The sequence below is a fragment of the Watersipora subatra genome, chromosome 2 (genome assembly GCF_963576615.1).
Source record: "Watersipora subatra chromosome 2, tzWatSuba1.1, whole genome shotgun sequence".
In the NCBI taxonomy this organism is placed as follows: domain Eukaryota; kingdom Metazoa; phylum Bryozoa; class Gymnolaemata; order Cheilostomatida; family Watersiporidae; genus Watersipora; species Watersipora subatra.
In genome coordinates, this window is record NC_088709.1 from 39,105,069 (window position 1) to 39,123,347 (window position 18,279).

The 18,279-nt window shown below is 35.4% G+C and overlaps 1 protein-coding gene and 1 long non-coding RNA gene across 2 annotated transcripts in view; one reads left to right on the top strand and one right to left on the bottom strand.

The window, feature by feature from the left end:
- Positions 1–3,025: 3,025 nt before the first annotated feature.
- Positions 3,026–18,279, top strand: part of LOC137387526 (epidermal growth factor receptor-like) — a 65,877-nt gene continuing 50,623 nt past the window's right edge. Inside the window, exon 1 of the mRNA XM_068073973.1 lies at positions 3,026–3,095. The gene's annotated coding sequence lies outside the window, so the exon portion shown is untranslated. The remainder of the gene's footprint in view (positions 3,096–18,279) is intronic.
- Positions 8,914–18,279, bottom strand: part of LOC137387529 (uncharacterized) — a 29,270-nt gene continuing 19,904 nt past the window's right edge. The window contains exons 2-3 of the long non-coding RNA XR_010977918.1: positions 16,398–16,483; positions 8,914–9,149 (exon numbers count right to left, since the gene is read on the bottom strand). This is a non-coding gene — a long non-coding RNA (uncharacterized lncRNA). The remainder of the gene's footprint in view (positions 9,150–16,397; positions 16,484–18,279) is intronic.

Here is an 18,279-nt window from a genome sequence, read left to right on the forward strand (position 1 = left end):
TTAGAGTATGTAATTGCATGTTATACACATACCTCAGATCTGAGCACCAGTATTAGAGTATGTGATTGTATGTTATACACGTACCTCAGATCTGAGCACCAGTGTTAGAGTATGTGATTGTATGTTATACACGTACCTCAGATCTGAGCACTAGTGTTAGAGTATGTGATTGCATGTTATACACATACCTCAGATCTGAACACTAGTATTAGAGTATGTGATTGTATGTTATACACGTACCTCAGATCTGAACACTAGTATTAGAGTATGTGATTACATGTTATACACGTACCTTAGATCTGAGCAGTAGTATTAGAGTATGTGATTGCATGTTATACGCGTACCTCAGATCTGAGCACTAGTATTAGAGTATGTGATTGTATGTTATACACGTACCTCAGATCTGAGCACTAGTATTAGAGTATGTGATTGTATGTTATACATGTACCTCAGATCTGAGCACTAGCATTAGAGTATGTGATTGTATGTTATACACGTACCTTAGATCTGAACACTAGTATTAGAGTATGTGATTGCATGTTATACGCGTACCTCAGATCTGAGCAGTAGTATTAGAGTATGTGATTGTATGTTATACACGTACCTCAGATCTGAGCACTAGTATTAGAGTATGTGATTGTATGTTATACACATACCTCAGATCTGAGCACTCGTATTAGAGTATATGATTGTATGTTATACACGTACCTCAGATCTGAGCACTAGTATTAGAGTATGTGATTGTATGTTATACACGTACCTCAGATCTGAGCACTAGTATTAGAGTATGTGATTGTATGTTATACACGTACCTCAGATCTGAGCACTAGTATTAGAGTATGTGATTGCATGTTATACGCGTACCTCAGATCTGAGCACTAGTGTTAGAGTATGTGATTGTATGTTATACACGTACCTCAGATCTGAGCACCAGTATTAGAGTATGTGATTGTATGTTATACACGTACCTTAGATCTGAGCACTAGTATTAGAGTATGTGATTGCATGTTATACACGTACCTCAAATCTGAACACTAGTATTAGAGTATGTGATTGTATGTTATACACGTACCTTAGATCTGAGCACTAGTATTAGAGTATGTGATTGTATGTTATACACGTACCTCAGATCTGAACAGTAGTATTAGAGTATGTGATTGCATGTTATACACGTACCTTAGATCTGAACACTAGTATTAGAGTATGTGATTGCATGTTATACATGTACCTCAGATCTGAGTACTAGTGTTAGAGTATGTGATTGCATGTTATACATGTACCTCAGAACTGAGCAGTAGTATTAGAGTATGTAATTGCATGTTATACACATACCTCAGATCTGAGCACCAGTATTAGAGTATGTGATTGTATGTTATACACGTACCTCAGATCTGAACACTAGTATTAGAGTATGTAATTGCATGTTATACACATACCTCAGATCTGAGCACCAGTATTAGAGTATGTGATTGTATGTTATACACGTACCTCAGATCTGAGCACCAGTGTTAGAGTATGTGATTGTATGTTATACACGTACCTCAGATCTGAGCACTAGTGTTAGAGTATGTGATTGCATGTTATACACGTACCTCAGATCTGAACACTAGTATTAGAGTATGTGATTGTATGTTATACACGTACCTCAGATCTGAACACTAGTATTAGAGTATGTGATTGCATGTTATACACGTACCTTAGATCTGAGCAGTAGTATTAGAGTATGTGATTGCATGTTATACGCGTACCTCAGATCTGAGCACTAGTATTAGAGTATGTGATTGTATGTTATACACGTACCTCAGATCTGAGCACTAGTATTAGAGTATGTGATTGTATGTTATACATGTACCTCAGATCTGAGCACTAGTATTAGAGTATGTGATTGTATGTTATACACATACCTTAGATCTGAACACTAGTATTAGAGTATGTGATTGCATGTTATACGCGTACCTCAGATCTGAGCAGTAGTATTAGAGTATGTGATTGTATGTTATACACGTACCTCAGATCTGAGCACTAGTATTAGAGTATATGATTGTATGTTATACACGTACCTCAGATCTGAGCACTAGTATTAGAGTATGTGATTGTATGTTATACACGTACCTCAGATCTGAGCACTAGTATTAGAGTATGTGATTGTATGTTATACACGTACCTCAGATCTGAGCACTAGTATTAGAGTATGTGATTGCATGTTATACGCGTACCTCAGATCTGAGCACTAGTGTTAGAGTATGTGATTGTATGTTATACACGTACCTCAGATCTGAGCACCAGTATTAGAGTATGTGATTGTATGTTATACACGTACCTTAGATCTGAGAACTAGTATTAGAGTATGTGATTGCATGTTATACACGTACCTCAAATCTGAACACTAGTATTAGAGTATGTGATTGTATGTTATACACGTACCTTAGATCTGAGCACTAGTATTAGAGTATGTGATTGTATGTTATACACGTACCTCAGATCTGAACAGTAGTATTAGAGTATGTGATTGCATGTTATACACGTACCTCAGATCTGAACACTAGTATTAGAGTATGTGATTGTATGTTATACACGTACCTCAGATCTGAGCACTCATATTAGAGTATATGATGACATGTTATACACTATATACATGATATATATCTGTCCCCTAGTGTCACTCATATCACTTATGAAAATAACAACTTTCACTGACTGCAATAGTTTTATATTCGGTTTGCTTGTGTTGAATACATTTGTTACTCTTCATTAGGTCCGCTTAACCTAAACTAATTGAAGTTGTCGTCTCACCCAAGCTTTTGACACTTTGTTACTGTAAATATCGACCAGTGATTGGCCATTTGACGCAGGGCTAATAACACAAAGCATTTATGATATGAAACCACACAGCGATTAAGCTCATAGTTGTGTGAGAGATAAACAAACATACTCGTCACACGCATTGCCTTAACATGACTAGAAAAGCGTAAATTTGGAAATGAAGAATTTCATATCAACTCTTATTGCCTTCGGATTAGTTATTTCCACTGCTGGAGATGTCAATCCCTTTACTACTGGAATAGAGGACACACAACGTTACAACATCGTTCGACGTAAGTTGCCTTTGTATTTCTGTAAACACTAATCCGTACAGCGATATGACACTTTCCTATTAATGAATATTCTACTCTGACATGTGTAGTATTTTATGTTGTCTGTATATTTTGATTAGTTGCACTCTATTTTAATTGTCTATTGAGTAGGTTTTATCAGCAGCTAGTTAATCCAGAATCAACTTTTTACAATCGCTATGCTAGCTCCTACTACCATGTCTTGTCAAAATAGTGGTCTACCTTCATTTTAACTCCAACACACCGGCATGAAAAAAGTATTTGATCTATAGCTCAAGATATGTAATTACAACTTCTTGTTTAAACAAAAAACTCGAGTTTTTAATAATTAATATGCTAACAAATAACTGTTGTTTTATCTCATCAGCTGTCAACTGTTAGACTTATGTAAATGCACAATCGGAACTAAATTTATGTTTGACACATTTTTGGCATTCAATATGGCTCAGCGTGGCAACCTGGGATCTTATAAAATGGCACAATGCTTTCCAATTTTCTATTACATAACTCAAAACTGATACAATCATTCTCTTACAGGATTTTGTATTCCAAAAAGATAGCTTAGTGCAGTTACTTTTCGAGGAAGCGACAGGTCTGGTGACATTTATGTCTCTAAATGTAGAATTTCCATAATTTTATTTATTTTCTGCGGACATATTATGGTGAGACTAGCAAATCATTAGATGCAAAGTTGTACTTTTGAAAATGTGAAGCTCAAATATTAAAAATATATTTTCAATCAAATTATCAGGTTACACAGTTAGATGTTCCCAACACAACTATTCTGCTTTCATACCCTTTGTTACATTTGAACTGATATTGCTGAGCAGTGGTTGCCACTCATGGCAAGAGATTATTAGAAGGAGATACAAAGATTTGGTCATTGTTTGAATTGCCTCTGTTTACACACGAGGTCTCACAATGTATATATAAACACTTTGTTATATTGTCCAATTTACTGTCTCAGTTGAAAAGGATGCCGTTTCTCTTATCAACTTGTCAATAGGGGTGAATCAGCCGAACATGAGCTGACTCAACCTTTTTCTCCCGTCACGCATTCACACTGGAAAACCTAGTACTAAGTACCTATGCGTTATCATCATGCTATCACACAACAATAAGTTATCTTTCCCATCTCTCTGATCCTTCAAACCCTCCCCCCTCTAAATTTAACTACAAGAGAAGGTCTACACAAGCCTGCTAATACAATCTGTTTGCAAGAATAGCGTTTAATTATATCTACAGGAAGTACATAACAGCCCATTTGATTATAGCGAAGTCATAATCATATTTGTACACACTAGTTATTGAAGTGTCTGAAATGACACTAGAGAGCAAGTGGGTGAAGCGACACTAAAGGGAGCCAATGTCATTCTGTTCTCATCAGTGTAATTTGTGAATATCCATGCTTTATGAATATACACCAACCCTCTCTGTTGGAGCCTCAATTTATGTGTTTATTCATTCGAACAGTCAAGAGTCAAGAATTTGCCATCGTCTGTTAAGGACACTTGTTATGGCCCGACCTACCTGTTACTTGTTGTCATCAAGTTTTCACCCTGCTGTCACTGCTATCAACAGATAGACCTGTATCATAATATCGCTTTGAAGAAAAGCAATTAAATTCATGCCCTAATTATGATGAAAGGTTTTCAAGTTTTAACAAGGCAAAGTTTGCAAACTTGCCATTAAAAAGCAGAGCGATTAGATGAAGGACTAAAAGCTAATTATCATCTTTATTATAATGAGTCATAAAACTAAAGTTAATTTAAAGCATTCAAAATACTACAAGTTTAAGATCCAAGAAATTGCGACCCAGTTCTTATACATAAGTAATTACTATGCTGCCAGGCTGTCACTGGAGTACGGTGAGTGCACGAGCAGCTTGTTGTAACAAATACAATGCCCTATGAATTTTGGTGTAGATGCGCGTTTGACCAAACATAATGTTCGTTTGTACAATTTACGTTTCTATGGTTTTCTTTCAAGTCTGTCTGTCTGTCTAATTGATTTTTTCACCTAAAACGATAAGATGTGTGTCCTAGGCAGGAACAGATTGAGTTTTAGACAGCCGCGCTGCGCAAAAATTGCTCTCATTCTAAAATTAGAATCGAAGAAGTAAACCAAATTAGTCATCAATGCGAAAGAGTGGTTAAACAGCAGCCAATTGGCAAAAGTTACATGACACTGACGTTAAATAGAAGCTAACTGCGCAAGAAGACATGGCATTGAAGGCTAATAGAGGCGCAATGTCATGGGTAGAATGTGAACAGAGAAACTAGGAGAGCAAGTACCGTAGCCTGTCACAAGATATCACTAGAGCTCTACGGTGAGCTATTCAAATGTGGCCAGTCGGATGAATAGATTTGTGCGCAAACTAACTAGGTTGACTGGCCTAGGTTGACATGACTGTCAAGTGAGATTGGGGAACACGCAATCAACAAATTTTGTTTTTTCTACTATTGAAAAGATGGAAAAAATAGCAGAATTGAGGAAGGAGAGCGAGAAAGATAAGTAACCAGTGAGATAGATAAAAGTGGCATATGACTGTCTTTGGAAAAGATACATGAGAGAAAAAGGGTGGTGAAAAACACCTGTAGGTAGATAGCCGTGATGTACAAATGTGCTGGCAACACATGAAATACCCTAGGACACTTAAGTATTCGCGGCATCTAACTTTCGCGTTTTCGCGGAGTCATCATCACGCGAAAAATTCATGCGCGAAACTAAACTATCATAACGAACTAGCGAAAATTCGAAATTAAATAGCTATGTTCTACACAGGCCTGTATTCACTGGTTGCAAGTTGGGGGGCTAATGTTAGACGACTAGTTATGAACATCTGGGGTGTGGAGAAGGAGGGGGGGGGGTGCTGTAAGCTCCCAACAGGTTTCTCTTATGTAAGGCCTCAGCTGGGCCTCTCACGTGAAGTTTTAAAAAATTTTATTGGCAAGTATCAACATTTTTCTATTTTTTGAGATTTGCTTTGTTTTAGCTGATGTGACTGACAAAACGTTTTAAAATTAAAACAGGCAAAACTTGTATGCAGTTAAAAAGCTCAGAAAGAAGACATTTCTTTCTTTTAAGCGTTTTAACAAAGATCATTTTTGCCGATTTTATTTCAAGTTCATTAAGTAGGATATGGGCAAGCAGATGTTTGCTAAAACTTGATATTTTGCAAACCTTTATAAAAGTCGTTAACAAGAATATTTTGCCGCTGATGAAGATAATAATGACGCCTAAGAACTACTAAAAGTTGATGTTTGTATCTATGGCTTCGAATAAAGTGATATTCTACAGCGATAAAAACCTTTCTATAGCCGTTGGACTATGAAATTCCTAAAAAGTTGGGGCGTCTTAGCCGGCCAGCTGTCCAAGGGAATACGGCCCTGTAGTTCATTGATATCCACAACAAAATCGTGATATTAGAAATGCAGATAATTTTGTGTGTGATTGAGCTCATTGGGAAATTTCTAGTAAATTCGTTAATACACCGAATGAGCAGCATGGCAAAGCAAATTAAGATAACAATTTTTTTTGGAAAAGCCAAGACAAACGAAGAAGATGATGATATCAGTTTAGTCACCGAATTTGTAACTGATGAGGATGAAAGTCTGGTAGGTGAAGTCATACAATTAAATAATACTTATTGTTGTGATGAATTTTACTGCCAACCAAAAACGATAACAACCCTCACCAGGTCCAACCATGTTATACAGTTCTGGTTGTGATGTTGGTTGTTATCTATTTTCTTTTTTATGAGACATGTACTGTATTTGATTTTTTTTAAATTTGAAATATTGTGAACTCAAAACGTGCCATGGCCATCGCTTGCTATAAATACTTGAGATCTAATATTGGTACTATATCGGTCACGACGGAAAGGACCGAGACGTCATTGATAGTCCAAGAAACAAATGGCAGCAAGCGATCACGTTGAATTATCGATTTATGCCATACATTTATACCTGCGGGTTACAAATACAAACTAGTCGCAAATATAAAAACTTTTTTTACTAGAGGACCGGACCTGAGGAATCTAATTTGTTTGTTTCACTGTATTTATTTTCACATCACTATATTTTCGCACTCATCAGAGCTGCGAAAATAAGTTGCAGCGAAATTTTACTCTGTGTGCTACTCACGAAACTAAATACTAGCGAAATATAAGTGTCCTAGGGTAGAGTGAAAATAAGGTTACAGAGGAGAAGAGTTGTTTAAGAGTCAAGTTTCATGCGCTATTTTGCTCGCAGGGCTTTTGCTGGATTAATGATAAATTTGCTACATAGCATAAAGTGCTGCTACTTGGCATTAATTCTGCTATAATAGATAGAAAGTAGTGATAGTGTTAAGCTATGATATCAAATAGCTAGTAGTCGGCAGTAAGGAAAGACAGTGGCTATATAGTTATGTTTACGTGGACATTTCAATAGCATTTGTTAGTGGATCAGCAGGCCTTTGACCAGTGACTTCTCATCTATAACCATCTCACTCACTCAACGATCTGTGTAATTATCAAACGGCTGTTTAGGACAATAGAAGCACAAAAGGTTGTTACTGATTGTTATTCTCACGCTAGCTACTTTTCTATAGCCTATTCATTACAAGGCAAAACAACTCTCGTATGTCATTATTTTCAAAGCATCTGAGACTCGTTAAAAATACCAAGAAAAACAAGAGGCCTTCCTTATAAGTATGCGTGCCTCACCCAATAGTTCTTTATGTTTTCATCGGGTTCCATGAACTATATTCAGAATGGCAGCTTTTATTACTCAGAAAGTTGAAACATGGAGAACCCTTCCTGCAAGACTTCTCATTTTTGGAAATTGAATGACCAAAACTTTTGCTTTTGATAGTGGCTCCTGTCACATTCCGTAGAGAATTCTTTCGATCATTAGTCTCACAAACAGCCCCTTGCCAACCTGTCAGCTGTAACTGATTGGAAAATAATAGTGCTCGGGGATAAGAGGAAGAAATGAAGAATGCTTGGCTGTAAGTCCTTATTCAGCTGGTATTAGTCTGCTTGAATATATGGTTGTACGAGCAAGGACTGGGCCTTCAATGCTTTAATTAGCTAGAGGCATGAACCGAGTGAAACTAGAATGCTCATGGCAAGCCTATGATTCTCTATTCATTCTCACTCAGAAACTGTGATGCCAGTCAGCCTTAGGCATTCAACTATCATATAGACAACTTGTACACCCTCGCAACCAGCCCTGATGCATTTTGGTTTAACACTGATATCTAGTCTTGTATAGAGTAGCAGCACCCTTGATCCAGACCAAATTACCATCTTTCATTGACTGAAAGCCCTTGGAATCCTTTTCAACTGGATATCATTTTGAAGCTCCAATCTTGTAGAGCTCAAAGAAAAAAGAAAAACTAAAGAGAGTTTTTTCCAGACTTTTTCAAAGAAAGAGAAGAGTCACTAGAGAAACATAATGACTGCAGTACACTGAGTCTAATAGAATGTGTATATTTGTTATGTACACTGAGTCTAATAGAGTGTGTATATTTGTTATGTACACTGAGTCTAATAGAATGTGTATATTTGTTATGTACACTGAGTCTAATAGAGTGTGTATATTTGTTATGTACACTGAGTCTAATAGAATGTGTATATTTGTTATGTACACTGAGTCTAATAGAGTGTGTATATTTGTTATGTACACTGAGTCTAATAGAGTGTGTATATTTGTTATGTACACTGAGTCTGATAGAGTGTATATATTTGTTATGTACACTGAGTCTAATAGAGAGTGTATATTTGTTATGTACACTGAGTCTAATAGAGTGTGTATATTTGTTATGAAGAGAAAAACAAATAGTTTTAGCGTAAGGTTCTGGTGCTGAGAACAAGAAGCTTTTTGTCTATTTTTGCTCCTTCATTACCAAGAGCTTCAATCAGTGTGTCTGTAGGGACTAATCTCCTGGCAGCAGCGATTTTTCATTTCTCAGTCGGCTAGAAGTGCCCTCGGTATCGTGGCGATATCTCAAGAACTAATACTCCAATCCACTTGAAACTTTGGAAATAGGCTGTAAACATAGTACACAACAAAGTGACTAAAATTTTGTAATTTTACGTAAATTGAAAATGTAGAAAAACAAATGAAACTACGCACTTGCGTTTACTTTGGTTCAAGTAGGAAAATGAATTATTACTCCCAGTCTTCTAAGTTTTAAAGTGAAACTATGCATTGTATATCGATGGCTTCGCATTGGCTAGGTGATAGTTGTTGAGCCGTGAGGTAACGAGTGCTCGCACTGCACGTCTGGCCATATCAGAAGTGCTAATCAAAGACTAAGAGTGAAACTGTCGCAATAGATTTTCAAGGAACAATTTTGATGTAATCTCAATGATAAGCTGGAAAGGACTGGGTTGACATCCGTTGTGTTTATAAAGACCAACAACGCTTGCGCTTGGATTGTAATATTACCAAACACTCTCCAAGCACCCATACATGGCTTTGTCGGAAATCAATTATTACGTACCCAAAATTTGCTGAAAACTATCGAATTATTCTGTTGATACAGCTATTGTTCTCCGCCTGTCATGCAAAGGGCTATAGAAATCATACCTGGGGTCACTGGTTTAGCAAACTTCTTTTACAAATACGAGGCTGGACTCCCTTATCGTGCCCCTGCCTGAGTCAAATCAAATAGCCTTTCTCTACCAGACACTGTTTGAATATTGTTGATCGTGTGCAAGGCACAATAGCTATGCAATTATTAGAGGCACTCCTAGGAAGCTTTTGCCCCACTAAAGCCTCTCCTAAGTTATACAATCAACTAGCTTCATGTACGCCTACTCTGGCAATTTCAGTTACTCTGTTAACCCAATTACTGTATTCCTCATGAGATATCACTACCCAGCACGACAGATAATTGTTCCAAAGTTCTTACTCAACTGGTGAGGGATATTTGGTCAATTCTCTTATTAGTCGGTTATCATCTGCCAAACAGTCGAGACGCAAAAGATTATTCTTAGAACAAAGAAAAAATATGTCTCTGATCTGATTACATAAACAGATTTATGGAATTGCTTTTATTATACTGTAAGGGCTGCTCATACCCTGAGGTTAGGTCCATCGGCAATATGGCCTTTTCACTTACTAAGTGAGTTATCCATTACTAAAACTCGTAATTCATAATTTTAATACTTCTTCATCAATTTGAAACATCCTGAAAATTGAAATATCGTATATTTAGACTCTTCTTAGAGAAAGATAGTCTTTTATTGTAAACTTGGAGTTGTCAGTTCTCATTAAAGATTACTTAACATTAGTAATTTGGAGTTGTCTGCTTTAATTGAGGCACTATTGTTATAAACTAAAGAAAGGATTTCAAAGGGAGAAACAATTTTTTAAATCGTTTATCGGAATTTTCTGAAAGAGTTATACATCTCGAAATTTGAAATGTTTGCCCATGAAGTGTAAAATTATCTAAAACTAATAAGAGATAGGGCCTATTGATTACATTATTTTTATGGCATTTTGCTTGTTTTATTTGTATTTATTGTAGCGGCTTGTGATTTATCAGATAAATTACATTAATGACACTCATTTTTGAAGTTTATTTTTGTAAACTTAAATAATAAAAAAGTAATAGAATTTATATTGCTGAATTGTGTTCAAAGAGAGATTTTTACTAAGATTCTAACAAAATACAGTGAAACTCGGATAACTCAACCTTCAAGGGACCGAGCAAAAGTGTTCGAATTATCAGAGTGTTCAAGTTATCAGAGCACTGTCACAAGTCCATGTATTCACTTATTTATTAGTAGATACATGAACATATACAAACTATAATATAAATCAAAAGCACAAATGGCTTGTTTCAAATTAAATGCTTCTAATGTAAAGTTTAAAACGTTTTTATCAAAAAGTATAGAGATTTTTCTATCACTTGAGATTGGTTTGTTGTTTGAGGTGATGTTATTGCCAGGACGTTTTTTAGATTGACATTGGCAAAACTTGATCGTTGCTGAAATGCTCAAAGAAAAGACATCTTTTTCTTTTGAGCGTTTTACCCACGATCAATTTTGCCGATATTTCTTGAAGTTTATGGAAAGATTACCTTACTTTACCTGGGATTCGTTAAGAGCAACACTCCGAGGCAGTTCAATTAAAAGTTTTACGAGGTTTTACGGTACATTGTATATCACTCACGCTTTTTGAATGGATACTTATTGAATGTACACACGTATTTTGTGTTTAGGTCAAACGATGAATAGTTTTTTTAGCTAAGAAAACGTATACGTTTAATAAAAACAAATTTTAAGAAGTTTTAAACATTCAACATTCCGACGTTGATTCAACACGGAATCAACTTCGGAAAAATATTCGTCACGGGCTAGCCGGGTCACGCACTCAAGGATTTTCGCCACGCACATACAAAACAACATGCGATTTTTGTTTTGTATGTGCGTGGCAAAAATCCTTGCGCCCGTGGCCGGGCCAGTCAGCGCTATTCATCGTATAGCAGTATAAATCAAATTTCACTAAACCTTTAGAACAGTCGTTGACAAAAATATTTTGCCGATGGAGGTAATAACGACGCTTATGAATTACGAAAAGTTGAGGTTTACCTCTATGGCTTGGAATAAAGTGATTTTCTAAAGCGATAGCAACCGTTTCGGTAGCCGTTGGGCAAAAAACAGTTCGTTATAACAGTGTTGAATTCGAGTTATATAGAGCCATTTATCATTGTGTGGGAACGGACCAAGCAAATCCAGTCGAGTTAACCATGTGTTCGCTATATCCGAGGGCGAGTTATCCATGTTTCACTGTACTTATAAAACTGGCTATGAACATATTTCTCACTATTTTATTGGACACTCAAGTGTGAAGTTAGTATGTAGAATAAAGTAAATAAATACACAATTGACTTTTATCGGTCACTTGTGTACTAGAGAGTGACGAGCATTTCTTGTTGCTCAAAGTTTGCACCAGGTTGATATAAATAGATAATCTATGTTTTTTGTGGCACTTAAAAAGTGCTGCAGTTTGATAATTGTAACTTGACCCTGATGAAATTACAGTAGCTCTCAGCACAATATATATCTATAGTACTCTACTAGTACCCTACTAGTACTCTAATATTACTGAAAATAACAAACATCAGTTTAGTAGCAGTGATGAAGCTGTAGTTGACTGTAGTAGGAAGCTGTGACACACCTCTAACTCACCTTAACAACTCTCTAGCAGAAAACCTCCATTCCTTGTCATATTTTATGCATTGCTTGACACTTTGAAATCACTAAAGCATTCATCGTGCAATAGTTCAGGAACATAGCTTGTTGATTATCATGCTTTTTATAGTACTACCAAGTTTTATTGGTGAAGTTGCTTAACATATTTCAGAGCTTCTTCATTCTACATCAAATATAACTTGTTTGAAATTTTTTTATGCAAAGAGATTAGGACTGAATAATATGATCATGGCTTCTGCTTAGTCATTTAAAGTCAACTTATTTGATTTCTGTGCAGAGTTGCCTGCTCATGGCAAACAGAGCTTGTGTGGGCAAAAGTTCTAACTTACATGTATTGCTTGTTTGTCTTTATATAATATAACAGTAACAACTTAATAAAGTAAAATATAGTACTACATACTATAATATAACTTCCTTTAATATAATATGAAAAATATATTAAAACACTACTGAATGTCCGGCGCTGCTCTGATAATAACAAAGTATTTGGACAAAAGTTTATTTTTATTTAATATATACAACATTTATCCTTTCAACTTTCAAACTTTATATCATGAGAAAGATGTTTTTGTGCAGTTCAAATGAAGTAAGAAAAAAAGGAAAAACAACCGTTAAGGTTTTCCAATTTTTTCAAACAACTGTAACTTTTAAATTTCATAAAATGAAAGAAATGCTTTGGTGAAATAAATTAGAAAAAAAATAAAACTGTAAAAGTGTTTAAATGTAAATGTAACAGCATTAGCAATTAATTGCTAAATATGATCTGTTTTGCTACGATTACAATTAAAAACTATTTGGTATACAATTATTTGATTTTAGTTCATTTCAGTGTTGACATCATAAGGTGACAATATCGTATAGTGTTGTATAAAAACCCATATTAATTATCTAACACAAACACCTGGTAAAAATCATCAAAATCATCGTCATCATTAAAAATAGTAACAAAACAATATGTTAGCCTTAGTAACTATAGTTGCCTACAATAATTTTGGCGCGTTTGTGGTTATAATCTGCAAAAAATATATCATTACAATGTACTACGTACTGTGGAGGATTCTTACCTTTGAGACAGACATGTAACATAGACGCTGAATTTAATTTAAATGATTTTAACTTACTAAACACATACTTACATACACGTACTTACACATACTTACATACATACAATACAATACGTACTTAAAAGAAGTGTTATTATGTATTTTAGTAAACTGCAAACTTTAAACTAAAATTTTATTACGTATTTCTTTACGAATCCGTTTGTATATAATATAATATAAATATAATTGTATGCTAGAATCACTTCTTATACATTGAAGCAAATAATTGCTAAAGTTCAATATTGTACAGTATTTCAAAGGATTTGTATGAAGAGGTGATCGTAAGTCAAGGTTTTACCAAACATCACTCAACTCATTACACACAAATCAGGAAACCAACAAAAATAAATACAATTTATAAGCAGAACTTTTTAAACGAATCAACAATAGATTTTGTTAAATCTCATCACAAAAGGTGAAAAACGAGACCTTAAAATGCTATTGTTCCAACAAGTTCACACGATTTAACTGACCCGAGGTACACAGGCTATCCTATGTATCTACCAGTTGGATAATTAATGTTTCGTGTTCGAGATATTAGGAAACAAGGGAAAATGAATGCCTTTCAAGAAGGATTAGCATAAAAAGGTGCAGCGATTGAACATTGATTGATTATGAGAGCAGACTAGTAGCATGGGTGGCAACAAGTAGCTCACGAGCCTTAAACTCATAATTAATCAACTTTAATATGTCTTTTTATGGTTATTAATGAGATTTGTAGCGTATGAAACACCTGCAGCAGATGTCCCCAGATGCACCTTTGAGAAATCTCTAAAATTGTTTTCTTATTGTGTATTTCACTCTAGCTTTGTAGTATTTTTAGAAAAGTAAGGTTAACCTAAAGAAATGTTAAAAATTTATTAACTTGAGATATTTTGGATATTTAAGTATCTAAATAGGCATTAATTGCTTGTGCCTAGTGGTTTATCACATGAAGTACTGAGCTAGCAATACCCAACTAGCAATACCCAACTAGCAATATAAGTTTGGCTATATCCAGCTTTTAAGGCCTACCGTTTTGGATTTCTGTACGCCACTATGGTTATACTGAGCTAACATTTTCCACTGCCACTGAGCTACCTACAACTTGATTGTGCAACTGGTTAAGCCAAACCTGCTAAACATTTCTGAAAAATGGAGCTACCATAATTTGCTGTTTTCATATATGCAACTTTTAATGTAACACGTCAGTTATGTGTTGCTTAGAGATGCTACAATAATTGCTCAAAGCCAAGTTTCTACTAGCTTTTCTCAACATTGAACGAAAACATCATCAAACATAACACATCTTCAGATCATTCAGCAATCTCACTTGAATTCGGTCAATCTCTCACTGGCCTCCCAGAATGTTGTTACATTAGATATTTCTTGTACGTTAAAGTAAGTAGTTATGACTCATCTCTTGTATAATTCACTCTTTCATTAGCTTTAAGCCCCGAGCTTTGTATCATGGAGATCATTCATATTTGGTATAGGCTATTTTTTCTAGTTTCTTTCAAAAGAATGCAGTGAGTTGTCGATTGTCGGCTGACTGCCATAGATGCAAAAGAATAAAATAACAACCTTTGTTGTCGCGAATAATAAATAAATAATAAGTAGATAGTAATAAATATTGGTTACTAATAAAATAGGAATAACATAAAACAACAGAGCATGAATATATGATTATATCATCAAACGCTTGTGTTTACACATGAATGCTTAGTGTGAGACTTCAAAGATGGTCTACAATCATTCATATCACGAAGATGAATAATAAATGCATCATCAATAGCAAACTTAGCCTACATTCATTGAGTGTGAGAAGGGGGGCACATTATATATCGACTTTGATGATATTCATGCAGACGCTAATCATCGTTGAGCAGTTTTCATTAATTATCGAAGAGTTGTCTTATCGCATTCGAAAACGAAGAAACTCCTAGATCATGAAGGTACTAAGCCTTAGCATGAACTGCAATGAATACTGTATTGCTTTACAAAATTCTCCATGCTACGTATGTGTTTATTATGTAATGATTTGTGGCCATTTCTCGTAACTTTGCTTTAAGGATAATAACCAAAAATATTAAAAAACTAAATCTCTCGCTTGACTTGTTACAGAAACGATAATGAACGTCATCAAAACCTTGAACAATCAGCACTGTTTTTTCTCTAAAGCTTGAGATCTTGTTTTCGATACATTTATGTTGAGTCATTGTGCTACAAATGAAGATATAGGCGTTTGAATTGAAATAAATAATACAGTTTTCCTCTGATGTTTGAAAGCGGATGATGCTACTGATCATCACGGACTAACACTTTATTAATTGAAGGAATCTGAACTTGGTCTAATCTACTTGGCATGACCGACATTCATCTTTTTTCCTTTTCTCCAAAATAGAACATTGAAACGTTTGATACAGATCGATACATACATGATTAAGTGTTAACTCAACTGTATAGTTACAGTAATTCATCGGCCTCGTGGTGGAGCCTCAAGAGGCTCCTGTGTCAGGCACAGCCCACCGCTAATCCCCTTTTAAAGAAAGCATATTGAATCAGCATTTGAAATAGTAATAACAGCGATTGCTGCGCGTTGATGACGCTGTAACAATTCTAAGTTGTGTGTATTAAATGATAAGATTGTTTTATCCGCTAGTTTGCTGTAACCAACCTCAAGGGCTAAATTAGCCTAGCTTCCAAAGCCAAGATCCTAACAAATGATAAGCATGCCTACTGCTTAGGCCACCTGCGTTGATACCTTATGCCACCTGCGGTGATTTGACACCCCTTAGGCGCTTTAGCCAATGGTATAACAAGTATAAGCTCTGTCAGATGTTGCCTCTTGTGTATGTAGAAATAGATGCTTCCTTCTTCGACTGTGAAAAAAAGCTTACAATTTCTTGCAGTAAAAACAGTAACTTCATCGAGAATACAGGGAGTAATAATGGGCAGAGCTGAGACAATTATTAAAGCCAATAGTTTCACCTGAGACCACGTCAAATCCTGCAATCTGTTATCGGTTGATAAAGTGAGCTGCAGCACTCGTAGGCTAATGGTCTGGGGCGCCTGACCTGAAAATAAAAAGTCACCTATAGCGACCGAAATGACACTCAAGTTTTAACTGCTTTTTGGAACTGGTCATGTCTCCAGTCATCAAGGTTTCCTAGCCACTGGACTCAGACATGTGCAGCCAAGATCACAGAGCCATTGTTTGTGCACAAATGTTTTTAAAAAAACACACACAGCCTCAGCAAAGCAGACACCATATTCGATCTTCAAATCAAGTAGTCCGATTGAGTTGAGCTGAGCGAGGTTGTGATTTAAACACCCTTTTATTGTTACCCTGTAAATGCACACTATTTACCACTTTCAATACTCATCATATTGGGCCTGTCACACACTATTATATACAATCTTAGATGCCTTATATATTATTTTACTAGGTAAATGGCCGGCATTGCACAGACAATAAAATAATTACCAGATGAATTTTAGTAACTTGACTAGTAACTTGACCAGTAACTTGACGAGTAACTTGACGAGTAACTTGACGAGTAACTTGACGAGTAACTTGACGAGTAACTTGACGAGTAACTTGACGAGTAACTTGACTAGTAACTTGACTAGTAACTTGACTAGTAACTTGACTAGTAACTTGACTAGTAACTTGACTAGTATCTTGACTAGTAACTTGACTAGTAACTTGACTAGTTTGAGTCTTTACTATAGTAAGAGTCATGTTTGAAGCCAGCTTAATAATCGTTATATTACGCGTAATGATCAAATTTGCTAATTAATGACCAAAAGTATTTTGCTAAGCATTTTGGGGGTGAGTATTTTAACCGATGTAATGAATATGTGCACAACTATTTTTGGGTAAGGCTGGTTGGACATTAAGTCTGGTAGATAAGATGTCTGCATGTAGACCCAGAGGCTCTGAGTTCAAATTCAGCGCGAAGCAGATTTTTTGTTCCTGAAGGTTTATCGCTATAAGTGGACATACAGATGACAGACAAGCACTAATATTTTATAAATATAATTGACAAAACGTTTTATTTTAAACAGAAAATTTTTATGACATTTGGCATATCATAAGAATCATAAACAAGGGCAACAGTTGTTCAATAAAATTAAGTAAATTGTATGACATATAGTGCTGAAAAAACCTTTTTTGCTAAGAGAACGGATATTAGGTCGAAGATTGTTAAAGCCGTCCTTAATAAAGGATATAGTAATAATTCTGTAGGTATAACCTTTTGAAACCACCGAACAACTGGTCAAACATCCTCTTCTGAAACCTCAAGTTAGATATTCCAGTAGGAATAAACAGGAGCTGTAAATTAATTGCTCCGCGAATTATTTGAATAACAGAAAAAACTCTTAAAGCTCACGCATTGTCTCCTATATTAGGCATAAAACTCCAGACTTGGCCTCCCTCTGACATGTGGAATAAAAATGAGACCGTGTTCATCCCTAATGATGCTAGTAAATATATGACCTCGCCCATGCTTGAAACCGTGACTCATCCGCGAGAAAAGGTTTTACTAGCAGTCAACCATAAAATACTGCTGGAATATTCAAGCAGCAACTAGTTTAAAAACTGTCCTGTTGAGATCGTAATAGTAGAGTATAGTATTAGACACCATTAGGTTACAACAGTTCAGCAAACGATAACTCTATGAAAACCTGAAGATATTCAGACCTTGACTAGCAAGCATTTGTTAAAAAAATTTTCAAATGCACAATGTAAAAAATTTCTTGCGAAAACACTTTTGGGAGTAAAAGTTGAAAATAAAACTTGAAAATAATGAAAATATAGAAAGTAAGTTAGGATAACTAAGGTAAATTATGATATGTATTTCTATCA